Source organism: Diceros bicornis, chromosome 27 (genome assembly GCF_020826845.1).
Source record: "Diceros bicornis minor isolate mBicDic1 chromosome 27, mDicBic1.mat.cur, whole genome shotgun sequence".
NCBI lineage: Eukaryota > Metazoa > Chordata > Mammalia > Perissodactyla > Rhinocerotidae > Diceros > Diceros bicornis.
The window spans coordinates 20,556,604-20,568,940 of NC_080766.1; the positions used below are offsets into that span (position 1 = coordinate 20,556,604).

Here is a 12,337-nt window from a genome sequence, read left to right on the forward strand (position 1 = left end):
ATTACTACTAATAATAATAGTAATAACTACCATTTATTGAATATCAATTTTGATTCATTCAAAATATGATCTCATATTCAAACAATGCTATGATATAGGCGTTATTTTCCTTGTACTATAGATAAAGATTTGAAAACACAGAGAAATCCTTAAGTAGCACAGTCAGAATTCAAACTTAGATTTATCCCTCTGAAGTGGAAGAAAATATTGTCAAATAGGGAGAAAAGAAAATGGGTTGACTTTTGGACATTTTAAATTGAAAAGGGTTTGGAACACCCATGTGAAGTAAAGAGGTTATCAAATATTCTTGCCTGAAGCTCTTGAAAATAATCCTACATAGAGATTTGTTTTTAAATATCATATAAGGGGCAGGTAGAAGATTGTGAGTTTGAGACTGCTGTGATTATTTGTAGAGAATAAAGAAGAAAGTATAAAGAATAATGAAGAGGGCAAGTACAGAAGCTTGAATAACATGAACATTTCATAAACAGTTGAAGGAAAATGAACAAAGGAAGGAGAATGAAAGAGTTTAGAAGGTAGGAAAAAAATTAAAATCTGCTTTAACATGGAAACCAAGGGAGAGTGCTTCAAGTAATTGGAAATAGTCAACAATGTCAGTGCCACAGAAAGTTTAAGCAAGATGGAAAAGTTGGCTGTAAAGTTCAATTTTATTTGGATTCTGTCCCCTCTACTCCCTAAGCCAAAAGGAACCTCTGTCTCAGGGCCAAGGAACTTCCAGTGTTTTTATTCAGCCCCATATCTCTCCAATTAGAAAAAATATTATACAAAATTGTCATAAATTTTCAATAATATTTTGCCTGAGTATTACCATCCAGAATTGAATTGGTGAAGTTACAATTAGCGCAAGAAATAAAGTGTATTTCCAGGGATAATTCTACCTATTTAGAGAAATTTTTAAGAGTTTGGTAATAGACTAACGTTACTCTTCTCAGTCAAGACTTATTAATGGTACAAAAATAATGAAAGAATCAATATAAACACATAGAGTTTTATTCTTTATCTTCTTAAAGATTCTCCTTGTGCTCTTGGCAGCCATAGTCCTCATTAATTATTAAGGAATATTTGACATCAGGTAAACACTTATTTTGTCAATGTCCCCCTTTTTGAAAGGGATCTGAGAACTTCATAGGTAGGAATTTGAACTTTGTTTGTATTAAAGTTCAGACATCCACACATGTGTCTGATAGGCTAGAGAAGTTCTAACAGAATCAACTCTTCTGGAAGGAGACAGAGAGATTGACATGTAAATTGTTCAGAAAGAGACAAGACACTGATGTGGTGATCCATAGAGACCAAGGGGAAGTGGTTCCAGCAGCAGTGAGAGTCCATGTGAACATTGTTTTGTTTCCATGCCTCTACCCCATCAAAACCGACAGACTGATAAGGTCTAGGAGACTCTATACTTCCATTCAGAGTAGAGCTTTTTTCCCATGCATTTTCTAATGTTTTCAAGCCACATGGAGATACTTAGGCTCTTTTTCCCTAGAAAGAATTGGTTATCTGAAGAGGAGGACAGTTTCACAATGTATTGAACACTGTTGATTAATGTAAACATACATTCTAATTACTAGAGACTATACCAATATACTAGAAAACAATACGATTTAACGGATTACCATACTCTTTTGAATGCAGTGAACGACATGCTTCATATATAGAAGTCAATAGCAGATAGATTGTCCATTATAAATGAAAAATAAAATATCTTATCTAATGTTTGGTGTTTAATCTGACCTTATTTAGGGTGTCTAGAATTTTACTTAGAGGTTTTTCTAGAGCTCCTAACGTCCAGGTCAATTAGCTGGACCATTTATCACCCTCAATGAAATATAGGTTTTAGAATGTCTTGAGTTTTCCTGAATTAAGTGGACAGCAACCTTTCTTTTTCTGTTTTTGGATGTTAATTATTAACTTCCCTCTACTATGAGTATTTTTGCCTGGGTGGCCATTTATAATTTCCACTGCACTTCTTCTTTTTGTCTTCAACACATTTCTTTTTTAATTCTTCCACCTCCTGGCATTTTGGCTCAAAAACAAAAATAGTAAAAGAAAAAAAAAGCTATCTCTTTTATTGTCTACAAATTTGGATAGCCAAATTTTTAGTGCCTATATACTTAAAAGAATCTTCCCATTTACATGTAGCACAATGAGGATTTCTACATTATGCTAAAACATTACATGCTGCCTATAGCTCAATTATATATACTTTTATATAGTTCATTACCCAAACCACCTCTCTCCCTGAGAAATCCAGAAACTTAGCTATGCCTCATTGATTCACAGTAGATATGCCAGTCCGAATGGAGTTTTTTAAAACGAAAAAAAAAAAAAATCACAGAATTAAAAACAACTGTACTTTTTTACATACGTACTTTACTGGTGTTCTTGTCTGTTACTTTATTGCCCCAAGGGTTCTGTTAGCCCACTGAATGCTGTTGCATTTGTTTAAAGAAGATTGTAAAGCCAAGTTCAGAATCTGATCTCTGCATCGACCAATTCGCCTTCCTCTAAGCCAGCCTTACTCAAGTCTGCAGTTAGCTCAGCAGACTGTACCAGTAAACGTATAGAAGAATTTGTACTTGAGGATCAACAATATTTTGAACTGTGTGCCCTTGCTCCTGAGAGGAGTATGTGGATGTATCAGAATATAGAGTTTATCTTTAGAGGATACTATCACATTATCTCAACAATTAAGGTTTCTTTAGAGTCTTTGATGCATGTAAGGACAAGCATTATTATTAATATTACTATGGCGATTATGATAAAAATTTTACTTAACTGCAACCTGAAAAAGTGATTCATCATTTCTCACCTTCTTTAATATTTTACATAGCTGTGTCTGTCGTGACTCCACTTAAAAGACATAAGTACATTTCAAAAAAATTTAAATCACGCATAATCCATGTTGTTTGATTTATGACCCACCAATGGACAAGTGAGGCATAAAATATCCACCTATAAAGTTGTTGTAGGAACCATTAATGATCTTCTACATAATGACAGGTTCCAATTGATTTGATAAAAATTTTATTACTGATTGTCAGACAGAACTTGTCACTGAAGTTATCTTTGTTATAATCTCAGCAGGATAGACGAACACATCTTAATGGAGGTATCAGGTATACTATAGGAAGCATACACAAAAACTATTAACAAAAACTATTTTGAGAAAAAAAATTTTGTAAAAATCCCAGTTATCTTTGATATAACTTTCTAATAGACTATTTTGTTTGTTTTTCCTTATTAAAAATAATACCAAGCAAGTGGTCCAAACAATTTTAATTTTTCTTTTCAAATCAAGCAAGACACTTATGTGGAATTCTGACAATCATGTCTAAATTATGTTAAAATCTTCAGTTCAATGAATCAGTCATGGTATTAAAATTGATTCAATATTTGCTGACAAAATTATAATAAAGAAATGGGATTTTTCTCCATTTTATTTAAGGAAATTAAACAATTCAGCAGAATAACTCATTACAAAAGTGAATGACATTCAAATTCCTGCTCTTCACTCTGTGGATCTAAATACTAGGTTATGTTCTCCACTTTACCATGTTGAAAATGTGTTCTTTTCCAATATTTAAATTGGTATTTTTCAATAATGGCATTTTAATATCCAATTATCAGAAAGATATTGCGTATACCATACGATATTTTTCTTTCTTCTCATCTGAAACTCTTGAATGTTTACATGTTTAAATTGCTATTCATTGCTTTCAAAGTTGTCTTGAGTAATTATAAATAATTTTCAGTGAGTACTATTACATTTTGCTTATTTTATTTACAAACCTATTAAAATCAAACCTATAGGGTAGAATATCATGGGAATATAAAATATCAGTATGCAAAAAAAAAACCTAACAAAAAATAAATAAGCAAACAAAAAACTGGTTTCCCTTGAAGGAGGTGAGTACTTTAAGCAATCTGAGGTCTCGATAATCAAAAAAGCTCACGAATGAGTTAGGAAATTAGAAGAGCATGCTAAAATAGGAATTCTTTTAGAATTGTCAGTGCTAAATTAGCTCTATCAGGATCACAATAAAAGATACAGAGAGTACTCAGTAGTACGCTAATTACCCTTCTCAATATGAGATGGCTCAGGTCTTGCTGGAAACAACCAGGATTAAAAATGTTCATTTATAAGCCCCTGGTTCTACTCACATATATTCGATGTATTTACATGTACAATACTCGGAACTATAGGAAAACTACTACACTTAGAAAAAAACTTAATATATATTTATTTATTTTATGGGAAACTGAAGCAAAATAGAAAATATTATTGTAAAGTGTTATAAATTCATAAGACCTTTAATCTTTACTGAGGGAGAGCCTTCGGGGAGAAAATTCATCTGCTTTTCCCCTACCTTCCACTTTATAAAGTTCACCTTAGCAAAGCTTGTTAATCCTAGGAAACATTTTCATTATTTTAGGCTTAAGCTTAAAAGTACAATTGAGAATCATTCACAATAGTCACATAATTTCCTGCTGACAGATTGCTGTCTCCTTTCAAAGAACAATCATTTGTAATCTTATGATATGACCGTGAGTAAGTGCCACCTTAAAGCAGTTTGTTTCGTATTAACCTTTCTGTTAACTCCATAATTTGTTTACAAGAAAGACAGATCAATCAACACTGCTGTAATTTTTATTAGTGGCACAGCTTTTCTCTTTGATTCAAAAATAAAATCCTTGGTTGATGTTTTTATTAAATTCTGACTTTTTTTTTTGTCCCCCTGCAGTATTAAAAAACAGCACGTGTGGTTCTTTTTCAAGAGAATTGGAGTCTGAGACAAATCAAAACTAGGGTTCTATCATCCCTAATATGCTCCTGAGAACTGATTAGATTCCTCAGCTGGCTGCGTCCCTTACAGGACCCCAAGTTTATGTGAGTGTGGCTGCTCTGCAAGCCAGGTGGATATTTTGCGAGTTCTTTACTACTTAAGAAAAAAGAGTGATACACAATGGCTCCAGCAACTAATAGATCCTGAACCCATCTTGTTTCAGATAACAATTGAGTAAATGTAGACAAATATTGATTACCCTTCCAGAAATGATTCCTTTCTTATTTTCTTTTTGGCTCCTTATACTTGGCTCAAGAAGTTGATACATTAATATTGCTTTACCACAGAGATGTGCTGGCTTATTGCCTGGAAATTATGTATGCAGTTTCAATTCATTTTATAAAACATCTGTGTACGTGTGATATACAAAGAATTTACAGTTAGCCTTAATCCATCCAATGTAAACCACATAAAATCATTCTTTTCCCTGGCTGTGTAAGCTACTATTAATTCTATTAATGAGCTCAATCTTGCAATAACACAAAGACCTTGGATAATGACAAAGGTCTAAACCTTTGTGAGATGGGAATTTAAAAATATTTTTGAAAGGTCAAACTAGTTTAAAACACTAGGTTATTCCCCTTTATTCCCCTTTGATCCACAACTATTTGTACCACTGTTTGTCTGAGAGCAGAGTACACTCTCTAATAAAAAGAGGGGAAATAAAACAGTGACTATCACTGCCAGATGTCAATACTGAAAAGACTTTTAAAAGTTCTATTAATAAAGTTAACAATATATGATTTGAGTAAATGCTGACTAGCAGTACTTTATCCACTGCTCTTAGAACACCTACTACTTTTGTGTGACAATTTTTATTGCTATGATAATTTGAATTGCCACCATCAAATAATATAGTTGGGAGTCCAGCACTGTATAGTGTCATGTGTAGTGTTGGATCTCCAACAGGATGACATGGTTTCTGCCTTCTAAATACATCAGGGCTGGATGAGGAATATCTGGTGAAAACAAACACGACAATATCCTAATATCATTTCAAGGTCATTGACAAATTTTATCATGCTAATTAAAATTATTAGGTCAACTGAAATATATAAAACAAATAAGTTATGCATGATAACTCCCTTTGCCAAAGGTTTATCACAAAATTCTCTTAAAACATAAGATTTATTATAGCACCTCAAATGTAAGTGAATTTATAAAAGTACAATCAAAACATACATTTTTAGTAACAATTTTACTACTAAAAGTTTCAAACCATATGCACATACATACAGAGCCATATCCATATGAAATTTCACCTTTTGAAGTTCTGGATGGAACTGGTCATGGAAGAATATAGAAAGGAGAGCAATACTTTTTTAAATCTTTATTTTTTTAGAGATACTTTATTGAGAGTTTATTTTCTACCCGAACTTTTCTTTTAATCAGCTTTTCACATCCAGCCCTTACTTTCTTTTTAAAGCACTGTAGTATAATCACATAATTTGATGTAAAAGGGGAAAAAAATCCTCTTAAAATTGCTCTCTTTTGCTTCCAATTCCAACCAACTGGGTTACATTTTCAGTGCTTAAAAATGTGATGAATAGAAAATTGAGTCATTTAAACCTATACATCACCTAGGATATGTATAGAAAGGAATCTGAAAGCTAAGAGACTTTCTTGTGTGTGATAAGCTCAAGATTTCATCAGACTTTTACAACAGCTAATAGGGTGACGGAAGGCATAGCTTCACAATACCAGAGATAATGCTCCATTCCCGTAAGTAGTTACATAATATCAATCACAGTAGCACTTAGTCTTTAACGAAAGACCAAATGAGTTCTTTCTGGGAGTTACTTAAAATATAGACCAGGACAATAAAGAGACTGAATGTTACTGTGTATTGTTCAGAGGAAAGGTCAGAGGGCAGTGGGAGTTGGACGAAGCAATAGGTATATCTGAGACAGCCTGGCTACTAGGTTACCTTGACACCACTTTTGTACTTACAGGTTCTAGCATGGCCTCAGTTGCTGCTCAATCAATTCCTATAAGATTTAAAGATTTCTGAGGCCACAGAGACTTTGAGGGATTTATTCCAGTAGTCATTTGCCACAATTCACATTTACAGTCAGAGTAATTCAATGCATTTGCAACATTAACTAGGGCTGTTCACAAAGAAGTATCTGAGACTTCTATAGTTCTATAAACTGTTGCATTTTGGTACGTTCATATGATTCAATTAAACCCTTTAACTTATAGTGGGATGGCCATTGAATTCATATCAATATCTCAGCATATTGAACTTAATTGACAATGTCTTATTAAGTCCTCACTAGAAGTAAAGAAGAGAAGTTTACAAACATCAATGAACACACTGGAATGATTTCAAGAAAAACATTAACTGTGAGCCTCCTTTGTTTTAGTCTGAGTTCTCCAGAGAAACAGACCAAATAGTAGATTAGTATATATATACTTATATATATATATATATATATAGAGAGAGAGAGAGAGAGAGAGAGAGAGAGAGATTATATGGATTATATGGAATTTTCTCATGTGATTATGGAGGCCAAGTCCCAAGATCTGCAGTCAGCAAGACAGAGACCCAGGAGAGCTGATAGTGTAGTTTTAGTCCAAAGGCTAGTAGGCTCAAGATCCAGGAAGAGCCAATATTTCAGTTTTAATCTGAAGGCAGAAAAAAAGTGATGTTTCAGCCTGAAGGCAGTCAGGCAAGAGGAATTCTCATCACTCTCTGGAAAGTCAGTCTTTTTGTTCTATTCTATCCTTAAACTGATTGGATGAGACTCACTCACATTGGGGAGGGCAACCTGCTTTACTCAGTTTACCAATTTTAATGTTAACCTCATTCAAAAACACCTTCACAGGCACACCTAATGTTTGACCAACTGTCTGAGTGCCCCATGGCTAGTCAAGTTGATGTCTACCCCTTGTTAACATGGCACCCATACACATCTCCTTAAACTGTAGTTAATCTCCAAATAAAGACAATAAGAAGGTCATAATTCCACCTAACATGAGACAAATATCCTGTGTCCAAAATGCACTGTGTCCAAAATGCACAACCAAAAATGTACTAACTCCTTCCCCAGAAGAGGAGGTAAAGTCCTTGAGTGATGTTTGTTATTCTTGCTATACCATAACTTGAATACTATGATGTAAAATTGACAATACTTAAATATTATGATAGAAAGTCAATACATCTTATGATGTTACATAATAAGAGAGGGAAGAAAACAAAGATATTTTAAACACACAAACACCCAAACGTATTCATAACAAAATAAGGAGAAAATACCCATGACAATTACAGTCCTTATTTCTGTAACTGGTTGCATGCTCATAACTGGTTTTTATAACTACTTTCTTCCATTACCCATTCTGTACTCCCTTGGGTCTCAGCAAGCACCTCAGCTGGTGGTGGTTCTTTACCCAGCAGCTTCACCAACTAGTGCCCCGAGGAACTTAATGACGGGTGTGGAAGCATTTAACTGTTTTTCCAAGTTTTTTTTTATGTTAAGGAGACACAACCAGAAACTACCCTGAAGCTAACCAAGCCTTTCTACAAGAGCTGTGCCCATGACCTTGTCTTATTTTAATGCAAAGATCTCTTCTAGAGGAGATTAAGCCTCATTACCGTAATCTGCAGTGTACCCACCTCTCCTTTTTGAATATTCATTCCCTAACCAAATACAAGTTCCTCCTTCCCTTTGTTCGGGCACGCCATGACTTTGGAAATGATTCCTCATGGCCTCCTATTTACTACAAATACACTTTACTTTGTGAAACCAGTGTAGAGTCTTATTTAACTCACCAGGAGGTGAGCCCACTTGGTTCAGTAACAGTGGGGTGACCCAAATCTTCATTCATGAATTCCTGATGAGTCAGAGTTGTTAGTAGTACTGCCTAGATTAGGTTGTTGTAGTTTTCCATTGACCATAATTACAAGACATGGTAATACTAAGAGACATTCTAAGAGATCTATATTTCAAATATACTCTCTTTTACCTCTATTGTGTAGCAGTTGTCCAATTTTCCCTTGGTCAAGATCAATCGCCCCAGCCAGCACCTTAACTCTCTTCTTTGCCTGTTGATTTGGAAGCATGAGGAACCCAAAATGGCTGAGTGACAGTCTTAACTTTCATCGTAATGGAAACATCGATGTGTCTCCTGGTGAAAACATTTCTCCCTTTGGATCTAAAACTTCTAGTACAGTAGAGTATAAAGTCATGGGAACAGGAAGCAAAAACTTTGCTAATGGGTCAATAGGGTAATAGTGAGTGGTGCCACTCTCATTCATACTGCTTGATGCCTGGACTCATTAATCCTGGCTTTGGGAGAAACAACACCTTATATTGGATGCTGATTCAGAGCATATATAGCTTTCTGGAAAATATTACCTCTGGCAAGATATTGCCACCCAGCTGACACTGTAACTGAGTCTTCAAAAGGCCATTCCATCAAACCAGCCACTTCAAGATAGTGGAGAACATGGTGAGACCAGTGAATTTCATGAGCATGGGCCCATTGACATACCTGTTTTGCTGTGAAGGGACTTCTTGATCAGAAGCAGCACTATGTGGAACATTATGATCGTGACTAAGGCATTCTGAAAGTCCACAGATGGTAGTTTCAGCAGAAGTATTACATGCATGGAAGGCAAATCCATATCTAGAGCAAGTGTCTATTCCAGTAAGAGCAAACATTTCCCCTTCTGTGATAGAAGTGGTCAAATGTAAGTGACCAGCCACCAGGTAGAATCTGCAGTTGACCACCCGGGGGAATCTGCAGCTGGCAGATTGGGCATTCAATGATGATTGAAGCCAGGTAGGCCTTGGTGAGTAGAAGACGACATCGCTGAGCACATGCATAACCTCCATCCCTGCCACAATGGTCACTTTGTTCATGAACCCATTAGACAATGACAGGGATGCCTGGGGAAAGAGGCAGACTGGTTTCCACGGAATGGGTCATCCTATCCACTTGATTATTAAAATGCTCCCTTTGGTGACCATTCACATGGGACACAAATATCTTCACGTTTTTTGCCCATTTGGAGAGGTATATCCACATGCTTTTTCCCGACATTTGCTTGTCACCAATTTTCCAATCATGTTCCTTCTGAGTCCCTAATCATCCAGCCAAACTATTGACCACAGCCTATGAGTCAATATATAATCACACATCTAGCTATTTCTCCTTCCAAACAAAATGAACAACTAGGTGTACTGCTTGAAGTTCTCCCCACTGGGAACATTTTCCTTCACCACTGTCCCTCGCGGATATCTCAGAAAGGGACTGTAGTGCTCTAGTTATCCACTTGAAGGTGATGCCTGCATATCATGCAGAACCATCTGTAAACCAGACCGAAGTCTTCTCTTCCTCTGCCAACTAACCTTAGGGAACTCTCCATGAGGTCAAAGGTACAGGCTGGGAGAGAGAAGGCAGTGTAGCAGGAGAGGGGACCATGGGCATTTGAGCCACTTCTTCATGTAGCTTAGTTGTGCCTTCAGGGCCAGCTCAAACCTGATCATGTATATACCATTTACATTTGATGACACAGTGCTATTGTGCCTGGCTAACTTTCCGGCGTGGTGGGTCAGATTACACCCAATTCACAATGGGCAGCTCAGGTTGCATGGTAACTTGGCGTCCCATTGTTAAGTATTCAGTCTCTACTAATGCCCACTAGTAGGCCAACAGCTGTTTCTCAAAAGGGCAGTAGTTATCCACAGAAGATAACAGGCCCTTGCTCCAAATATCCTAAGAGCCTGTGCCGTGATTCACCTATAGAGGCCTGTCAAAGGCTCCAGACAGCATCTTTATCTGCCATTGACACTTCAAGGGCCATTGGATCTGCTGGATCCCACGGCCCAAGGGGTAGAGCAGTTTGCATAGCAGCCTAGTTCTTCTGCAGAGCCTTCTCTTGTTCTGGACCTCACTCAAAACTAGCAGTTTTTTTGATCACTCAGTAAATAGGCCAGAATAACACACTAGAATGAGGAATATATTGCCTCCAAAATCAAGAGGCCTACTGTGTGTTGTGCCTTTTTTTTTATTGTAAAATGGTCCAAATACAACACCTTGTCCTTCACCTTAGAAGGCATATCTCGATGTGCCTCACACCACTGGACTCCTAGAAATTTCGCTGAGGTAGAAGCCCCCTGAGTTTTAGTCATATTTTTTCCCCACCCTCTGTAAGGCAAATGTCTTACCAAGAAATCTAAAGTAGTTGCCACTTCTTGCTCACAGGGTCCTATCAGCATAATGTCATCAATGTAATGGACTGGTATGATATCTTGTGGAAGGAAAAATGATCAAAATCTCTGGGAACTAAATTATGACATAGAGCTGGAGAGGTGATATACCCTTGAGATAAAACAGTGAAAATGTATTTCTGGCTTTGCCAGCTGAAAACAAACTGCTTCTGATGGTCTTTATTGACAAGTATTGAGAAAAAATAATTTTGCCAGGTCAATAGCTACATACCAGGAACCAGGGTGCGTGTTAATTTGTTCGAGCAATGAAAGCGCATCTGGTACAGTAGCTGCAAATAGAGTCACAGTTTAGTCAACATTATGATAATCCACGGTTATTCTCCAAGATCCATCAGTCTTCTGCACAGGCCAAATAGTTAAATTGAATGGGAATGTTGTGGGAATCACCACTCTTGTATGTTCCAAGACATTGATGGTAGCACTAATCTCTGCAATCCCTCCAGGATTGCTTTTGGTTTGCTATTTTCCTAAGTACAGGCAGTTCCAGTGGCTTCCACTTGGTTTTTTCCACCATAATAGCCCTCAGTCCACAGGTCAGGGAATAAAACTAGCAGCTGAGTCTATCTAATCCAATTATGCATTCTGGAACTGGGGAAATAATCACAGGATGAGTTGAGATACCTGCTGGGCCCACTGTGAGACAGACCTGCACTAAAAGTCCTTTGGTCACTGGACCACCATAAGACCCTACTCTGATTAGTAGACTACACTGATTACTGTCTCCTGGAATTAGTGTCAGTTCAGAGCCAGTGTCCCCCAAAGTCTGATTATTTCCTTTCCTTTAATGCACAATTACCCTGATAAAAGGCCATAGATCCACTTAGAGAAGGCTAGGAGAAAGATGAATATATGCTTTTGGCAGTATTCTGGGGTCCTTCCTCAAGGGTATCTGGGTTTCCCTTCACTCAAGGGTTTCTGGGTCTGTAAGCTGGCTCAAACAGCTGTTTTTATGATTTTGTTAGCCTTTTGTTCATTTGTACTATAAATTTTCTGCTTATACAGATCAAGTAAAAATGTAATAGTCTTCTTATCTATTTCACTTCTAGAAACACCATGATCAACTAACCAACAGCATTGGTCTCTACGAGTCACACTCTTTTGATTACTGCTTTGACTCTGTGGTCCATTATGGTAACAATGCCCACCTTGCCTTTGGTGGTTGACAGTTGCCACTCGGTCCTGGACACTTCAGGATCCAATTACTCCCCTTGCAATTAGGTTTCCCAATTC

The 12,337-nt window shown here is 36.7% G+C and overlaps 1 pseudogene; it reads right to left on the minus strand.

The window, feature by feature from the left end:
* Nucleotides 1–8,970: 8,970 nt before the first annotated feature.
* LOC131423050 (uncharacterized) lies at nt 8,971–11,858 on the minus strand (annotated as a pseudogene).
* Between the last annotated feature and the right edge of the window lie 479 nt (nt 11,859–12,337).